At 40.2% G+C, this 20,197-nt stretch overlaps 1 protein-coding gene across 3 annotated transcripts in view; it reads right to left on the minus strand.

The window, feature by feature from the left end:
* The window catches only part of LOC129779566 (adenylate cyclase type 6), a 497,443-nt gene that overhangs the window by 180,274 nt on the left and 296,972 nt on the right, over positions 1-20,197 (minus strand). The window lies entirely within an intron of this gene.

The following is a 20,197-nucleotide window of genomic DNA, read 5'->3' on the forward strand; positions in this document are numbered from 1 at the left end:
CGAAGCGCCATGTGGGTTGTGTTCATACAGATCCGAATCGTGACATGGCCTAAAATTGAACTTTTTGGACTTCCCACTATCCGCTCTGGATTTTGATGGACAACTGTGAAGAGGAAATATTTTGTGGGTGTATGTTGATCATTTTGTTCCGATGGAGAATAAGGATCAAGAGACTGGCTTATGTTAATTTGGAGGATAGCATTTTCTTCTTAATGTTGTGGTCAGTGCTTGAGCGGAAGCAATCGAACAGCATTAGTCTGGATACCGGTGTGGATTTGCAAACTGCCCTGATGAAACACGCCAGTGGTAGATTATGATATGGGATAGAGCTAACCACATGGTTGAAATTATTCTGTATGATACGGATCCTATTGATTTAGGTTTATCAATTTCCTGTTTATACTGTGAAGCAATTTCACACCGCATCCATCTATCCATTTCCCAGATCATTTCGATTTTATTGAATACATTTAACATATGGTGGGAGAACAGAGCATTTTCATGTTTCTGAAATTATTTCACACTACTTTTGAGTATTCCTTATCTATCCACCATTCGACGTTACGAAAATCCGAAAATCTAATGTGTCACTAGCTGACCCGGCAAACTTCATCCCGCCCAAAATTTGTTTTTGACGTAGGACTACGTCTTACATTAAGGGTGCCAGAAAACAGGTCACGTTTTTATGAAATAAAGTTAACATTAATAACTATTTTTGCTGGGAACGGATTTCAACGATTTGCATACCAATCGAATCGGAAACTTTCTAAGATTTGTCCCATAATCTGTATATGGTTTAAATTGATGAAAATTGGAAGCATTCCCATTTCCTCATACATTTGCTTTGTCCATTTGTGTGCTTTCCCGAACAGAGCTGTCAATAAAGAGCAGCATATGCAGCCGCTAGAATAGAAACAGTCGGAAACGAATGTATCATTGGATTTGAAGTCTCCGTAAATGAAGGAAAAGAAGAAGAAGAAAAATAGAAACAACGAGAGGGATAGCGAAAAGAACATATTTGCGATGTAAGTAAGCTGTCGCTAGCGTATAAGTATTGCATCTCCTCTGAGAAAAAATCTTAGAACCTTTCTGTGCCCGAAACAACAGAGGTCACTTTTATGTTTCCCCTCGAGCTGTGAACGCTAGCACATATATCACTAGAAATTTATCGCTGCAACTTTGTGCATCTGTTAGACGCGTGTTTGATGCTTGTTGAATGGCGATGCACGGAAGATGCCTCTCGTTAAATATTCAGTGCAATGCGTACATTGATATAAAGATACAAATTGCGCCATATGACCAATTAGTGCATTGTTCTTACAAAGGCAAGAAAGAATCGTTTCTTCTCGAAATGATCCTACAAAACCACGCAAGCCATAAAAACTTTTTCAGGGTCCCCGGAACTTTTTACTAAAGAGTTATTTATGAACTTTCGACGTATTCGCAAATAATATCCGAAATGATAAACCAACAAATTAAAAAAAAAAAAAAAAAGGATTGCGTAGTCCTACGTCCTAAGCGGTTGTGTCTCGGATACAACCCCTCGAATTTTTTTTTATTATCAATACTTTCAAACATTTATATTTTCTTACTAAGTGCAAGTTCATGAGTCCAATCGCAGAACTGTTCATTGATTGATCTTCTAATCGACCCCGTTGAATTATACAGAGTTTTCCATTTCGGGCTTCCGAAAGTATACAGCCCTGCGCTGACAACCGTTTGACATAGCTGTCATCCAAAGCGTCATATCGTTTGTTGAATGTCTGCCATTTTACAATATGGATCGTTTTAGCATCGCACAACGTGTTAGTTTTGTTAAATTATACTATAAAAATGATGAAAAACCGGCAAATGTTTTTCGAGCATTACGGACGGATTTTGGTCGTCATGGACGGCCTACAGAGCACACAATCGCTAATGTAGTGCGTAAATTCGAACAAACTGGATCCGTAGCGGATATTGTGAAACCTGTGCATCATCGTAATGTGCGTTCGGCCGAAAATATTGCTGCTGTTGCTGCCAGTGTGGAGGATGACCCGAATGTTTCGATTCCACGGCGTGCTCAGCAATTGGGCTTGTCAAACACATCATTGTGGCGAATTTTGCATTTGGACTTGCACCTACATCCATATAAAGTCCAACTGGTACAAAAATTAGAGCGTGGTTACCATGGAATGCGTCGGGCATACGTCGATTGGGTGAACGAACAACAGCAGCAAAATGTTGAATTTTCGCATCAAACTTTCTTCAGCGATGAGGCACATTTCGAGCTCGGTGGCTATGTGAAACACCCAAAATTTCCGTATATGGGGCTCAGAAAATCCACACGTGATTGTTGAGAGGCCATTGCATCCGCCAAAAGTCACTGTTTGGTGCGCATTATGGTCTGGTGGAGTCATCGGGCAGTATTTCTTTGAAAATGAGGACGGCGAGATGGTAACTGTGAATGGTGAGCGCTATGGCCGCATGTTAACCGATTTTTTTTTGCCACAAATTGAAGATATGGACAAGGATGACATGTGGTTTCAGCAGGACGGCGCCACGTGTCACACAACACGACCGAACATGGCCATATTGCGAACGAAATTTGAGGGACGCATAATTTCGCGTTTTGGTGATGCCAATTGGCCGTCCAGATCATGCGATTTGAACCCGCTAGACTTTTTTTTGTGGGGTTATGCGAAAGACCGTGTCTATGCCAACTCTCCGCAAACTCTTGAACATTTGAAAGGCAACAATCGTGAAGTTATGACCGAGATACCGCCCCATATGTGCCGAAAAGTCATCGAAAATTACCTGTTCCGGATCATTGTATGTCAGCCCACCCTAAGAGAAGGGGGAGGAGTATCTAACCACCATAGAAACATTTATTACATCCTAGAACCTCCACATGCCAAATTTGGTTTCGTTTGCTTGATTAGTTCTCGAGTTATGCCGAAATTTGTGTTTCATTTGTATAGCAGCCCCCCCTTAAAGAGGGGTGGAGAGTATAACCACCGTGAAAACATTTATTGCGCTCTAAAACCTCCATATACCTAATTTGGTTTCGTTTACTTGATTAATTTCCGAGTAATGCAGAAATTTGTGTTTCATTTGTATGACAGCCCCCCCCTTAGGGAGGGAGGTGAAGTGTCTAATCACCACAGAATGATTTATTGCACCCTAAAACCTCCACATGCCAAATTTCATTTGATTTGCTTGATTAATTCTCGAGTAATGTAAAAATTTGTGTTTCATTTCAAATTTATGGGTCCAATCGCAGAACTGTTCATTGATTGATCTTCCAATCGACCCCGTTGAATTTACCTTTTACGATAAAATTCCCAGTATTTCTAATAAAACTCATCACTATAATATCAGATTATTTTCAGACACAATTCTCGTTCAAGATTTTTCAACCACTTGCGAATAACATGGTTCTCCGTAACATGGAATAAATGTTTTATACAGAAAATAAGATAGAATAAAGACAGCCCTAAATCGGACAATTCCTTCCTCGAGTTCTGCTCTCATCAACACATTCGGCGATACTTTTTTATTGGTATAGATAGAAGAAGATATAGGAGTGCGTTTCATCACATTAAAATCCATTTCCAGTTTCGAACAAAGATCAGTTTCGCTAGCGCAAACATCAAATGGATTAACAGCACTTGTCACTATGTAATTGTAGAACATATTGGACTTTAATTTTCCGAATTTTCCCTTTTTCCTTCAGAGTTTTCCGAAAATATTCAATTGTCATGTTTGGTTGGATATTTTTGGTTGAAATAAGTGTATTATTTTCATGGGACCCCCTCTCCATTCCAGAGGAGGAAGGGTGTCATACCATCATCGGAACATTTCTCATAGCCAAAAACCCTCACATCCTAAATTGTGCTTGATTAGTTTTCGAGTTATGCAGAAATTTTTGTTTCATTTCTACGACCGCCCTCCCCCCTCAGAAAGGTGGGAGGAGTGTTGAACCATTTTGGAAATGTTTCTTGCCCCCTTAAACCTCCACATGCCAAATTTGGTTCAGTTTGCTTGATTAGTTCTTGAATTATGCAGAAATGTATGCTTCATTTATGAGTGTCTATTCACCACGGAAACGTTTCGTGTCCCCTAAAACATTCGCATGACATATTTGGCTCCATTTACTTTATTAGTTTTCAAATTATGCAGAAATATGTATTTCATTTGTATGGCAGCCCCACCTAAGAGAGGGGGAGGAGCATCTAACCACCATAGAATCATTTATTGCACCCTAAAATCACCACATGCAAAATTTGGTTTCATTTGCTTGATTAATTCTCGAGTGATGCAGAAATTTGTGTTTCATTTGTATGGCAGCCCCCCCCCCCTTAGAGAGGGGGGTGGATAGTCTAACCACCATAGAAACATTTATTGTACCCTAAAACCATTACATGCCAAATTTGGCTTCATTAGCTTGATTAATTCTCGAGTAATGTAGAAATGTGTGTTTAATTTGTATGGCAGTCCTCCCTTAGAGAGGGGAGAGGGGTCTCAAACTATCACGAAAACCTCCCCGGCCCCAAAAACCCCTACATACCAACTTTTATGTTGATCGGTTCAGAAGTTTCCGAGTCAATAAGAATCAGACAGCCAGACAGACAGACAGACAGAGAGAAATCCATTTTATATATATATATATATATATATATATATATATATATATATATATATATATATATATATATATATATATATATATATATATATATATATATATATATATATATATATATATATATATATATATATATATATATATATATATATATATAGATAGATAGATAGAAGATAACGCGCAGCAGAGATCATATTTAGATTAGCTGAGAATGGAAACCAGCAAAATTTTGTGAACCGACTATATATTCTATTATTGCAAATACGTTTTATTGGAATCCAATAGCGACGACGGAGAGTTTTTTTTTGTCCCTTTTATTTATTTTAGGCTCATTGGCATTTTAGCTGTAACAGAGCCGAATTTTAATCGTGTACATGTCACATATTTATCATATCTATAATTAGCACATTACACAGTTGCCATTTTTCGGCGTTAGAGTATTCCCTTCTATACCATTCCATATAGTACACATTTACACAGTAGCAGCCATTTAGGCATAAGAGTTTTCTATCTGTTCTTCCATTATCCAGTTAGACCGGACAGCGGAGACAGTTGATTGATCATTGTTGAGTTATTTATAGAACAGCAGCCCGATGTGTCTTGCAGAGCAGAGCAGTTGTATGGATGAATCGAGCTAATTTCGACCGTGGATCGATCTCCATCGCTGATGATTGTTGCGTGGACGTAGTTATTCTGTAACAACACAAAGATGGTCAATGAGGGCCCTGAGTTTCGAACTCACGATCGATCGCTTACTAAGCGAACGCGCAACCAATGTGGCTACGGAGGCCCCCACGACGGAGAGTTAACTGTGGAAAACCTGAGAAGGTAACGGAGAGAACTGATTCAAAACCAATCGGACTAACGATGCATTTCGTTAATCGTCACGCACTCTGAAACGAACTCCAACCGCGACAGACAAGAAATATCTTTGAGAGCCCTGAGAAGGAACTCCTCTAAAACCAATCGATCCGATGATATGTTTCGTTATTCATCGCGCGTACAGTTTTTTGGACTCCAATCGCGCAGGCGGAAACTTGATTTTTTTTTTTAAAAACTTCTGACTTGAAATGTTCTCTGGGAACTCTACTTTACAGTATCCTCCTGGCTACCAATACTATCAAACAATATAATGGATTGATATATCTAGATTGATTTTTGAATTGATCTCATGTGCATTCGTCGATCAAAGATTCGAACAACTTGATTCGCTTACTATCGCGAACAGATCGGTGCAATATTGATGCATACTACCAAAAGTCAAAAGTTTTGGAAATTGCAGCAAATATAGTAACTTTAATGATAATCTACAAGGCGTTTTTAAGATAATTAAAGAACTTAAGCTTGAAATTGGACCGGAGTGCAACAATTTCTGCGGAAAATCGGATAAGGAACGAATCGAACGAGCAGCTAGAGAAGCCCTCAAGTCAAATTTGTCAACAAAAAACAGGAAGTGGGTTATATCTATGGTATAACGGCAAGGGTGACGTAGGACTAGCGTTGATTTAGAGATCATTTGTTTGAAGTTGAATCTAAATCCATCCTGAATGAATGGATAAATAAATATTTGGGTGACTTCAAAAACGAGAGCGTTACGTTGGAGGCTCAAGGTTTTTCATGTTATGCATCCAATATTGGATACGAAAATTTTCTACTGATGGGGAAGAATAATTTTCAGAAGCTTTCCTGTTAATTGCGATTGATTGAAAAATCACAAAACCAAATGTATTTGATTGCAGTGTTATATGGATAGAAAACATTAGAATAAACTATTTCGCTTCAATGTATTTTTCAATTCCCAGGGGAACTGGCAGAGTATTTTTCAGCAACAATTAATTCTTTTCAGATTTTCCTCGATACTCGAAGCCCACCAGTGGTTAATACTAACTCGATAACCACCTGTTAATAGCACTTGATTGAAAAATATTTGGTCGCTGTGTTATATGGTTAGAAAACATTAACATAAACTCTTTCGCATGAATGTATTTTTCAATTCCCAGGGAACTGGCAGATTATTTTTCAGCAACGATTAGATCTTTCCGGAATTTTCTCGATGCTGAATGGCATCCAAACGAAAATATTCCTTTCAGTTTGGTCTGTAAAAAACTTTTCTGAACTCTTATCCATCAAATTTGGAGCCCTGAAAAGGGCAGTTGATTTTATGCTAAGCTAATAGCACGCTCTCCTCGGATACAATGGGCCAGCTGGATGTCCTTGGGCATGATGTGACGTGTTTTGCATGGACAGCACACAAATTGTTATTTTCGAATAGGCCTCCTGCAGCATCATAACCGCGGAACTTTGGAAGCGCAAATCGGTTTTGAAGTCCTGAGCAATTCCACGAATCAAATGCTGCAAAGGTAGATGGCGGATCAGCAATTCGGTCGACTTCTGATAGCGACGAATTTCACGCAAAGTTCCCGGTCGATAGCGATGTGGTCACACTCCTCGCGGCTGGTGCACTTATCCGAGCTGCTTTCGTGGTGCCTTACCACCGAAAGACTAACGAGCTGTGTGCTTGGTCCACACAAACGAGTCCTCACGGTGCGAGAGTAGAGTAAGAAATGAACGAAAGCAAAGGAAGCGTCATTTTATAAACCAAAAAAGTATAAAATGTAAACCCCACCCTTATTATATTCGTAGCTTACTCTGAGAGAGAAACGAATAACATCGAAGTAAGTATACAGTAAGCTTATATAATAAAAAGGGTGGGGTTTACATTCTGGACTTTTATGGCTTATAATAAGATGCTTCCTTTGCTTTCGTTCATTTCTTACTCTACTCTCGCACCGTGAGGACTCGTTTGTGTGGGACCAAGCACACAGCTCGTTAGTCCTTCGGTGGTAAGGCACCACGAAAGCAGCTCGGATAAGTGCACCAGCCGCGAGGAGTGTGACCACATCGCTATCGACCGGGAACTTTGCGTGAAATTCGTCGCTATCAGAAGTCGACCGAATTGCTGATCCGCCATCTACCTTTGCAGCATTTGATTCGTGGAATTGCTCAGGACTTCAAAACCGATTTGCGCTTTCAAAGTTCCGCGGTTATGACGCTGCAGGAGGCCTATTCGAAGATACCAATCTGTGTGCTATCCATGCAAAACACGTCACATCATGCCCAAGGACATCCAGCTGGCCCATCGTATCCGAGGAGAGCGTGCTATTAGCTTAGCATAAAATCAACGGCCCTTTTCAGGGTTCCAAATTTGATGGATAAGAGTTCAGAAAAGTTTTTTGCAGGCCGAACCGAAGAAGCATTTAACGAAAATCGTTGTGTCGATGATAATTCGATACCGATAAGTGCCATGGATATGGATTTGATAATGAAGAATATGAAATATATGACATGATGTAGTGAATATATCCCCATATCAAAGAAATCACTTTGATGAGACTGTTTGCCGTTTGTTGTTTTTAATTGTTGGGACGAGGGGATTATTTTTGCTGAGTAAATTCCAAGAAAAAATCCATCCCTTCTTTAAGCGTGATTCATTCTGCTTCGGATCATTTCATACAAAAGATAAAGTGTCCAAGAGTTATATGATTGCTATCTATTGACTTGAAAAATTGTTTCAATAGCTTAATAATAGCTTCGAAAACAGGTTATTGAAATCATTCGTATCCGTATGTAGCGCGCCCTCTTGGAAACCCATTAATCTTATTGGAATGTGAGATGGGGAAGCTCATACTCACGTTTATGCATTATGCTGTACTCTTCCAATTAATTTCGTTTTTGCAGGCCGAACTGAAACATTTTCAGTCGAGTTAACTCTCTTTTACAGTAATGTTTTTGAATCCGGACGCTTTTTAATCCGGACACTTTGCATTACATTCAATATCATATCACAGCCATAACATTTTTTTCATGTTGAATTTATGCGATTAATAGTTACTAATATAGTTACTGATAGTTACTTGATAGTTACTAATCAATCGTATTAATTCAACATGCATAAAATGTTGTGGCTGCGGTATGATATTAAATGTAACGCAAAGTGTCCGGATTCAAATAAATTACTGTATACTTACTTCGATGTTATTCGTTTCTCTCTCAGGCTAAGCTACGAATATAATAAAGAGGGTGGGGTTTACATTTTATAATTTTATGGTTTATAATATGATGCTTCCTTTGCTTTCGTTCATTTCTTACTCTACTCTCGCACCGTGAGGACTCGTTTGTGTGGGACCAAGCACACAGCTCGTTAGTCTTTCGGTGGTAAGGCACCACGAAAGCAGCTCGGATAAGTGCACCAGCCGCGAGGAGTGTGACCACATCGCTATCGACCGGGAACTTTGCGTGAAATTCGTCGCTATCAGAAGTCGACCGAATTGCTGATCCGCCATCTACCTTTGCAGCATTTGATTCGTGGAATTGCTCAGGACTTCAAAACCGATTTGCGCTTTCAAAGTTCCGCGGTTATGACGCTGCAGGAGGCCTATTCGAAGATACCAATCTGTGTACTATCCATGCAAAACGCGTCACATCATGCCCAAGGACATCCAGCTGGCCCATCGTATCCGTGGAGAGCGTGCTATATTAGCTTAGCATATAATCAACGGCCCTTTTCAGGGCTCCAAATTTGATGGATAAGAGTTCAGAAAAGTTTTTTGCAGGCCGAACTGAAATGAGCATTTAGCGAAAATCGTGGTGTCAATGATAATTCGATACCGATAGGGGCCATGGATATTGGATTTGATAATGAAGAATATGAAACACATGACATTATGTAGTGAATATTTCCCCATATCGAAGAAATCACTTTGATGAAACTGCATTATAAAATTATTTGTGTACTGGGTTATTTCCTCGGAGGACTCGATTCCTTCTTTGAGCAATAATAATCTCTTTCTGGCAAAACGAAGTGGTATGAATCACATTATTCGAAAGATAAAATGAAGATGTTTTCTGCCAATTTTCTTCAACCTCCAAACATCTCTTTCTCCCGTTTGTCGTTTTTGCGTTCGCTAATCCTTTCTCACAACACACATTTCTCACTTGAGAAATTGTTGAGTAAACATCGTTTGCCAGTGCGCGTAGAGCGGGAATTCCTCAAGATTCATTGCACCTCTAATAAATTGCCGAAAGACGTGGTCTTACATTGATCACACTTGATTGAAAAATCCAAAACGAAATGTATTTGGTCGCAGCATTATATGAGTAAAAAGCAAATGATTACTCGAATATTACATGATTTTGGCGATGTGAAAATTTTTCCGTTTTTCATGTTATGCATCCAACATTGGATACGAAAATTATCTACTGATGGGGGAAAATAATAGAAGCTTTCCTGTCAATTGCGATTGATTGAAAAATCACAAAACCAAATATATTTGGTTGCAGTGTTGTATGGATAGAAAACATTAAAATAAACTCTTTCGCATGAATGTATTTTTCAATTCCCAGGGGAACTGGTAGATTATTTTTCAGCAACGATGATAGCAACGAGGATTCCGCGCGTGTATGTGTGTGTGTCGGCTGCTCCGATGTTTCAAGCGGAACCGTGGCATCACTCTCCTCCTGATGGATTCCCTTCTGGCCTAAGGTGTACAAACAGGCTCTTGGTAACACCGTTCATCAGCGCTTTCATGATAAACGAAGTGACCTTCATCACAACAGCGACAACATGCTCCAGTCGCTGTTCAATTATAACTGAGTGGGTTTACGAGCGGCGCTCGCTTATATACCGATTGGTGATTTCAATAGCCTATTTTGAAAGCAATTTTAAGGCTATTGAAACAAGTTTTTGGATGAAAAAGTAACAAGTATATGACGCGTAGACATTTTATCTTTCGAATGAAGTGTTCATCATACCATTTCGTTCAGTTGTTTAAGAGCTATTAACGCTCAAAATCTCGGTCTCCGGCGTAACGCTTTCGTTTTCGAAACTTTGATTTTACACCCCGGTATAGAAATGAAAGACGTAGTCCTACGTCAAAAGTGACAGAAAGATTACCTTTTAAGCGTTGAAGGACAGTTTTATGGTCCAGGAAATGTATACTGAGAATGCGATGTAAAATAAACGAAATAAAGGTATCTAAAATTTAAAACGCGTTTTTCTCGAAACCATGTTTCGCAAACTGGAGAGAGTTCTACCTCCGGAACGGTCCGTCCGATTTTGATAGTTTTTTATTTCCAGATTCTCCACTAAATTTTCTGTCACCGTACGTAGGATTTTTTTCGCAAAACAGTCGCAAAATGGCCCTAGATAAAGATGACATCTGCGCAAATGTTGGTCATAATGAAGCATTCCAAATCTTTTCGAGGATATAGAGATGAACAGACAGAGTTTATTGCGTTTATTTAGTCACCAAAAAAGTAAATGTCGTTCTAGAATTTAGTGTGTGATTAGGTTTCGTTTGCCAGTAGTAAAACTTTCTCCACTAAGGATAGAAGCTGCGCTTATCTCGATCATGGAAAGATGATGTAACTTCTTTCGAGGCCTGTAATATTAATAGAAGCATTTCTTTTGAGAATAGCGCAAATAGATGATTATATTCTTAGTCGCTTCGAGCCACCAATATATGACTCTGCACTATGTTGAACGCTTGTTTGGTGCTGGTTGGTTTTCGTTGTATGAACGATATTTAGAGATGCGATTCCACTGAGACAATACTGAGTAACATGTAGCATGATATTTGATACTTGCAAGTATTGCCATTGTTGTTGTGTTGCGGTTGCGGTGCTAAAGAAAGATTGATGTAGATTGAGAAGTGGAATGATGGTGTTATTGCCACAAGAATACAATCGCCCGTAGCCGAGTGTATGTCAATTGCGAAAAAGGCCAACGGAATAGCGTTCGAGGTAAATTTTCAATGCATTGAATGCATGAAACAAAGTGCGACATTCGATCAGCTTGTGTATTGTTCTGCGAGGACAAGGATGAATCATCAATCAATTATCTTCAAATGATTCTATAATAGAAAACCATTTCAGGGCGACCAAACCATTATACCATTTCAGGGCGACCAAACCATTACGACCATTTTTGTTAAAAATTATTTATTTTTCATGAAAAATCGCTGTTTAGAAGCTCATAAAAATCGAAAAAATTGGATATCAAAAAAATTCGAGGGGTTGTATCCGAGACACGACCGCTTAGGACATAGGACTACGCAATATTTTTTTTTGAAATTTGTTGGTTTATCATTTCGGATATTGTTTGCGACACGCGTCTAAGAGCTGCACACAGTTGCAGCGATAAACTTCAAGTGAAATATTCGCTAGCGTTCACAGCTCGAAGAGAAACATAAAACACAAAACGAACAAAATAAGCGACCTTTGTTGCTTCGGGCACAGAATGATTCTAAGAATTTTCCTCAGAGGAGATGCAATACTTATACGCTAGCGACAGCTTACTTACTTCGCAAATATTCTCTTTTCGCTATCCCCATTCGTAGTTTCTATTCTTCTTCTTCTTTTCATTTATTTTCGGAAACTTTAAATCAAACGATTCATTAGTTGCTCGTTATTGACAGCTCTGTTCGGGAAAGCACACAAATGGACGAAACAAATGTATGGGGAAATGGGAATGCTTCCAATTATCATCAATTTAAACCATATACAGACTATGGGATTGTATTGTATAGCATATTAAACAAATCTTAGAAAGTTTCTGATTCGATTGGTATGCAAATCGTTAAAATCCGTTCGCAGCAAAAATAGTTATTAACGTTAACTTTATTTCATTAAAACGTGACCTGTTTTCTGATTTGGCACCCTTAAAGTAAGACGTAGTCCTACGTCAAAATGACTATGTTATATAATTCATTTTTACATGCTGATATAAAAATTCAGCCAAATCACTGGATTCGCCCGAATCTTCCTGTTGATGTCTTGTGGCCACCTTCGCGGATAGTTGTCTCCCACGGCGCTTGAAATGTTTTTTTACAATATTTTTGCGTGGGACAAATAACGAATACGCTGCCACTTCGTCAAGATACAACCGTCAACCTAAGGAAATCTTCTTTTAGTCGCAGCCTTTTATGTAATGACTTATAGCTCACGCATCACAAAGAACTACGGCTAGCCTGCAGGGTAGTTCACCTTCCCCAGGGTGCAGGCTGTGTAGCGCTGAATGAACTACAACAAACTCCGAGCGTCTGTTCACCATGAAGCAGCGTCTGTCTGGCGTTAAGCGGCTGAATACGGAATGCTTTTCCCCCGAAGCGATAGCAAGCCCGTCGCGGAGGATAGAGTCCTTGGGCTAATAACCTACTGCATCCGAAATCAACAATATACTACGGAAAACCAAGTTAGAAGAATACGGACTGATTCAACAGCAACGACTTTTAGCATGAAACAACGGACACGACATGGAATGTGGAACACGGCATGGAATTTTCTGACCCTGACGCAGCAGGGTAAGCTGGTCCAACTGGTTAGCGAGGCGAGGCGCATGAAGCTCGAGATCCTGAGACTGAGTGAAGTCCGTTGGCCGAACTTTGGAGAACACCGGCTTCCTTCGGGACAGGTACTACTGTATTCTGACATACGTGGTGGCAACGCTCCACACCACCGTGGAGTTGGCTTCCTACTGAGCGTACGAGCCCACGCGGCATTCTTGAAGTGGGAATCTATAAACAGCAGGGTGTTCGTAGCCAGATTCAGAACACGGGTGCGAAATTTTACGATAACCCAGAGTTACGCCGTCATCGCTTTTGACCACCATCTTCTCATCGGAGAAATCCGCCTACGCGTAGCGCGAGTTGAACGGAGGGAGGAAAAGCTCGGTCGTCGATTCAACACACGCCAACTAGATGATCCTAATGTAAAAAGGTCCTTTGTGAATGATCTAGGGACCCGAGCCGAGGATGTTATTGCTGCTGACAGTGTCGAGGATCAGTGGGCTGCCGTCAAGAACGCCTTCATCGCAACCAGTGAGAATAATCTGTATGAACGGCGCATCCGGAGGAAAGATTGAATGGGATGTGAAGTCGCGATAGAGCGACAAAGAATCAGGAGGAGAAACGATACAGCCCGTCGTCGGTATCGTGCCCTAGACCTGGAAGTAAAGCGATCGTGTCGACGGGAAAAGCGAGCGTGAGCAGACTTTCTTGCAAACGAGGGGTAGAGAGCCGCTAAAACCCATAACTTTCGTCTCTACAATAATGTATCACGACGCCTAAACCAAGATACCTGTGAAAGAGGTGACTGGTCAGTTGATAACCGATCCCACTGATCAGCTGAAACGGTGGCTCGAACACTTCTAGCAGCTGCTCCAAGCAGGGCCCGGCATAGTAATATTCAACTGAGGATAGTCAGCGGACTTAAAGAAATTCCCCTTCGTGTTCAATGGGAAATGACTTATGGCTTCTTTACGCAGTTTCTCGTCAACATGACTCAAGAATCAGTCGGGCGTTTAGTTGCTATCATTCCCTACCACTCGACTATCTCATTTCATTCTTCCCCGTCAAATGTACTTCATTGCATTTTGAAGTGACTTCCCTCAGAATGAATTCGTTACTCTCTCTCTCTCTCATGTATCACGATGCATGTATCGAGTTCAACGTGGTTTTACATATACTACAGGTGAGCTGGATTTTTTTTGTATCGTACGCGGAAATTACTCACACGTATGAAATAGCGTGCAATGTGTGTGTGCGCGCTATTTGGCACGCTATTGACTAATACTAACGCGAGGGACTTTATAGCATACCTGATAACTTTCTAAGTTATCAGGGAGAAGTAGAGATGTGGATTGAAATTGGTTGAATGGAGAGATTTGTAATGAATACGTAGTCACGTCAATTAGAATAATCATTGACTGGAATAGTTCATCAGTCATCCTCGCTCTTGCATGTTGAAGGCAAATGCCGAAGTAATCCTAGTCGAAACGACTGAGAGGAGATTCGATATTCATTTTCCATCTTCGAAGATTTCAGGCCCTGGCTCCAAGCGCCCGCGAGCAACCAGTCATCAACACCCCAGCGTGAACCACCTCCAGTGAGACGTATTCTCCGCGCCAACACAGTGCGCCGTCATTGCGAGAGGTAGAAGCAGCAACCACACGTACGAAATACAACAAAGCTCCGGGGGGTTGTCGCATCTCAACCGAGATGCTCAAAGCCGACCCGTATTCGTAATCGTCTAGAAAGCTGCCACATTTCCGACCGACTGGATGCAGGACATCCCTATTGAGGTTCCAAAGAATGGAGACCTGACTGAATGCGATAACTGTCGAAGCTTCATGCTGCTGTGCGTAGTCCTCAAAGTCCTGTGCAAGGTGATCCTGAAGCGGGTCAAGGAGAAGGTAGATGCGACGCTCCGACGGCAGCAAGCGGGATTTAGAGCTGGTAGGGCTTGTAACGACCACATTACTACACTGCGCATCATTATCGAGCAGATCAATGAATTCCACAAGTCCCTTCACCTGGTGTTCATCAATTATGGGAAAGCTTTCGACCAGAGATTCCTGGCTACGGAGCCTCACAAACCAGATGAGAGGAGTCGACCCACCTGGGCACGGGCCAAGGCGAGAGCTACGGATCGCCCAGGATGGAAGCTTACAATAAGTATGTAAGTAAAGCACGCCAATAAAAACAAAACATTGCGCGCACAGGTGAAACGGAAACCTTATTTCTACGATGTATCGACACGTCACCATCGTAGATGTCACTATTCGACTGAACCAAAATCTCGAGGAGACCCACGGTCGCGAAATTTTGCGAGTACCGACCAATGGTCGTAGAAATCAAGGAACTGTGGGGGCTAGTGGAGGTCCCAGGAATTGTTCCAGTTGTTCTCTCTGGAACAGGAATTGTCCCGAAGACACTTCTAGAATCGTCCCCCTATGACATTCAGAAGTTTGGGGCAAGTGAATATTCTGACTAGGTTCGCCTAGTCAAGAAGTGAGATTAGTCTGCCAAAAAAAACTGGTCAGGAACGGCAATCATTCCCATGCTGAATCAGAAAGTTTCCAGACCGCCGCTACATACCCCTTTTTCAAACGACGATCTTCCGGGAACTTCGATCTCCTCATTATTTTGTAGTCTCCCGGGACACTCTATAGATCGAACGAGGTATAAAATTCTTGTCCAGGATTTTGTCTGAAAATAGCCTTGCAATACTAACACGATCCAAATTTTCGTAAGCTTTCTTAATCGTTTCCTTCATATTTTGCCTCGTGTTACAATTTGGTCCAATTTGTGCCTTAAAACTTCTCAAACCAGCTCATAAAACGTTTTAGGCCATCTACACATTACGCAACCGCAACCCGATCTATGTTGGCGATGTCAATCGGATCTCCAACTCAGCTCTGCACATTGAGGCAACTCAAACGTGATAAAATCATTTTCATCCGTTATCATGCATCACACGTCATTACGCTAGCTGAGATGTCTTTAATTCAATTACCCCAGGAAATCATATGGAAAGCGAATTATTAATAAAACAGTTTGTTTTCAAAAAATCTGTTTTGCTTAGATTTTTCCTTAATTCGAACGAAAAGAAATAAAATCAAAAGCATCAATATATACGTAACTTTTCAACACTCTCATTGATATAAAAACGAGCAGCTTTATAGTACAACATTTGTGTAGAAAAATGCTTCCAATTCAGTCCAATATTCAAATCAACTGCATGAAACAGATAATCATCATCACTACAAATTTAGTGATTGCATGAAAAAGACAAGAAACTATAACATGTTGCTCTTGGGCAGGCGACTTTAATAATATTTCACATAAAACAAAAACAAATGATGAAATTGAAACATTCATGTTGAACATTGTATCGCTAGCGAATTCGAATGTTTGTTAAATTCTCGCAGTAGTGCCGTAATGTTCTCATGTTTCACCTCCGACATGATCTGGGTAGTGGTTAAATCAGCATCCATTGAAGCATCACCGGGACTGTGCTCAGCTATGGTTCTGTTCTCTCTCCCTCTATTTCATTCGTAGATCCGGTGTTAATTGAAGATGCATCATTCTAGTGAATCATGTCATGCGGGTCTAGAAGGCAGGAAAGTTGCGAGTTATTTAATGAAACAATGTTTTTACCGGAGTGCTCTCTCGTAATTCACGATCTGATTCATTGTTTTTAAAGTGACCGACTACCCCGAATCCATACATACACACGAATGTATGAAGAGCGACCGCCACAATAACTGCGTCTTGCTCCGTAATATTTTCACCTGAAAACAATAAAACAATATATGAAATTGTATATCAAATGAGTAAAATCCTTACATTTCATTCGTGTTTTTGTAAACTAATTCAATTTTGGAAACAATGTTTGGTATTGCAACTGACAAATACCTAAACTCAACGAACGCAGAAATCGAAATGTCAACATCAATTGAACGAAAAGGTTGCCGACACAAATCGCGCGCGACTCGACATGCTGAGTTGAATCGAAAAAGTTGGTCCGACCAAAGTTGCCAGTTGCCTAGTGTGTATGCTCCCATTTGATTACACATGTTCTCAACTTTTTTGACAGATTCGTTAAGTTGCTTTCCAACTTAGGTTGCCTAGTGTGTAGATGGCCTTACTCTCAGCAAAAATTGGTCGACTTCAAATTGATGCATAAAAAACATGAAATGCTACATTTGGTAGTTGAGTGTATATAAGTGTGTATAATGGTTGCTATGATGAGTTTTAACCGTTTGCTCTCCAATTTCGGAAATGACGTCCAAGCAGCGTGTCAAAATTTGGCTCGCGCAGATAATCCGACGTTCTCACACGCCAAGTTGTCAAAATTGCTGGCTGTGGCCAAATCGAACGTGACAAACATTTTAAAAATGTTCGGGGAGTGTCCGTCGACCGCCAGGAAGACTCGGAGCCATCGTAATCCGGACGTGGCAGCAACGACGAAAAAGGTGGCGGCGAAATAGAAGCGGAATCATAACCTCTCCATCCGGGACGACGCACAGTGCGGCGTCCCATAGACAAAAGTCAAAAAATTCACTTTTATATTCACCCTAACTAAGGAGGCGGTGTGTTTTATACATGTTTCAGGCATGCTGAAACGATCTCAGTAGCTTTGTTAGCCCACCCAATTTGTCAGAACAAGCATGTGCAATCAAGAAGTTTCTTTTAAGCACGTGGCAAATTAATTTTCATCACAGTTTTACATTAAGTTTTCGTTTACGTTCGATATCTTCTAAAATGAAACCACAAATGGCGACGGTAGCAACACGTAAGTATAATCCGTTTCCTTAACTATTATTGGGACAGGCCGCAATCACTGTGAAAATAAACGCTTCTTCGTTAAGGTAGTTTTGTTCCTTAAGAAAAAAAAGATACTAAAATTTCAAATCCTTCGGCAAAAAAAGGTCCGCGGAGTTACGCTCCAAAACACCCCTCAACTTTTCAGTAATTATACCCTTGATATTCTGCAAGTGATTATTGTTGCTCAAGTCTGCTCTTCTGACAACAGTCTACATTTTTTAGATGATATTTCTACAATCAAGAATAAAGAAAATTTTCGAACAATGGCTCCCAGTTGACCCCTCCCAAAGAAAAGATCGTTTATTCACCTTTTTGTTGAGTTTGTATGATACGGATGATTTCTCTAAAGAATTCAAAGAAGAGCTTTTGAAATTTTGCATAGTTTATTGCTACAAAATTAACCAGAGATAGTCGAAATGCTGCGGATCATATTCAAAATTCGTAAAGCAAAATTCTGACTGGTTGTCAAAACCAGTTAAGCTTCCGGCATATCAGAAAGGTAAAACTAGAGACGATTTGCAGTCTGTTCCTCAAATTGGTAAAGGGAGACCTCAGAAATCGTTTAACGAATGTTCGAAAAAGACTTGTTAACAACAATGCACCTTGCATTCGCTGCCAATGAATCAAAGTGTTCGAGTGGAAATCAGGAGAAAACACTGACGGCGGCACAAGCACTGGCTCTATATGTTGATTTAGATCTCTCTGAAAGAAAGTACAATGTACTTCGAAGTACTTTGAATGGAATACATCCAAATTTCCTATCAAGTCTTTATGCATTGAAACAAGAAAAAGCAAAAATAACTCCTATATTGATCTCTGCAACCGAGTCGTCTGCTGAGGTAGATTTACAGGATCTTATAAATTGCACCTCCACTAGCATCGTCAAAAAAATTTCGCTAATGATTTCAACTTCAGTCAATCTCGTCTGTAAATGGGGTTTTGACGGCAGTTCAGGGCATAGTGCATACAAGCAAAAGTTTACGGAAGCAGGAAGTTCAGACGAAAGTTTGTTAGTCGTTGCACTGGTTCCCTTAAAACTGATCGACTCCGCAAATAACGCTATCATCTGGATGAATCCTCGGCCAAGTTCAACATCGTACTGTAGACCGCTTAAATTTGTGTTCACGAAGGAAGACTCACAAGCTATTATTGAAGCGTCACAGAATTTCATCATCAACAACGATAGCGCTCAGATCGTTGTAATTTTTGAATTCCATCTTACTATGATAGATGGAAAGGTGGAAAATGTGCTTTCCGGAAATAAAGCTTCTGACAAATGCTTAATTTGTGGATCTTTTCCGAAAGAGATGAATACATCGAAGGCTGTTGAGACAGTACCAAATACCGAAACTTACAAGCTAGGCCTGTCACCACTGCATTGCAAGATAAAATGTTTTGAGTGCGTAATTCACATCGGTTACAGGTTAGCATTATAGAATGTTTAATAGTGTATAAATAATAACTATCATTCATTTCAACAGATTGCCATTCAAAACCTGGCAAGTGAAAACTGCTGAACATAAGCAAGAGTATGAAAGCAGGAAGCGAGAAATTCAAGAGGCGTTCAAGTCAAGGATGGGTCTAGTTGTCGACAAGCCGAAACCGGGGTATGGTTCAAGCAATGACGGCAACACTGCACGAAAATTTTTCTCGGATCCACAAACCAGCTCGGAAATAACAGGGGTAGGTGTGAAGCTGATAACGAAATTCGCTATAATCCTCCGTATAATATCGTCGAGGCGAAAAATTTAAATGATCAAATACCAGAATCTATTGTTGGATACAAGAGATCTCTACATAAGCCTCTACAGATGGTATTTTATGCCTGTAACTGTGCATTAGTTATTGGTACACAGTTCAAATATTATGGAAGCATTTGATCTGCCTATTGGCCAGTTATAGTTAAGAGGCTTTAGAAGCTACACACAGGCTGATCAGGGAGAGCAGGTTGAAGCATACAAGGAAAGCATCAAGAATTTACAGTAATAAGGACTTGATGAACTATATGCTGCTTTCTTCTGACTCATCCGTAGCAGGGAAGAGAAAAACTATAGCGAGTAATCATCACACGGATGTCAATGATATTTCTTCTTTTTTTGCTGATACAGTTGAATTTGATTCTGTTTGTCTTTTTGATGAAACTGAATACTTTACAAAATAATCGAAATATGTAAGAAAAGAAATAAGACATAAGCTTTCTTATCACATTAATTGAAAGAGGTGTACTTATCCATAAACTAACAAATATTACAAAATAGAGAAAAAAAATTTACCTTTAAGGAAAATTCCAAAATAATAAATCTATATAAATAAAAATGTAAGGCAAAATCTGTTGGTAAGCGGAAAACCCGAAGAAGGGATGGTCCGATTTTAGCCTCCTGTATTTTGTTGTATTCGTCTCTTC

Source organism: Toxorhynchites rutilus, chromosome 3, assembly GCF_029784135.1.
Source record: "Toxorhynchites rutilus septentrionalis strain SRP chromosome 3, ASM2978413v1, whole genome shotgun sequence".
NCBI lineage: Eukaryota > Metazoa > Arthropoda > Insecta > Diptera > Culicidae > Toxorhynchites > Toxorhynchites rutilus.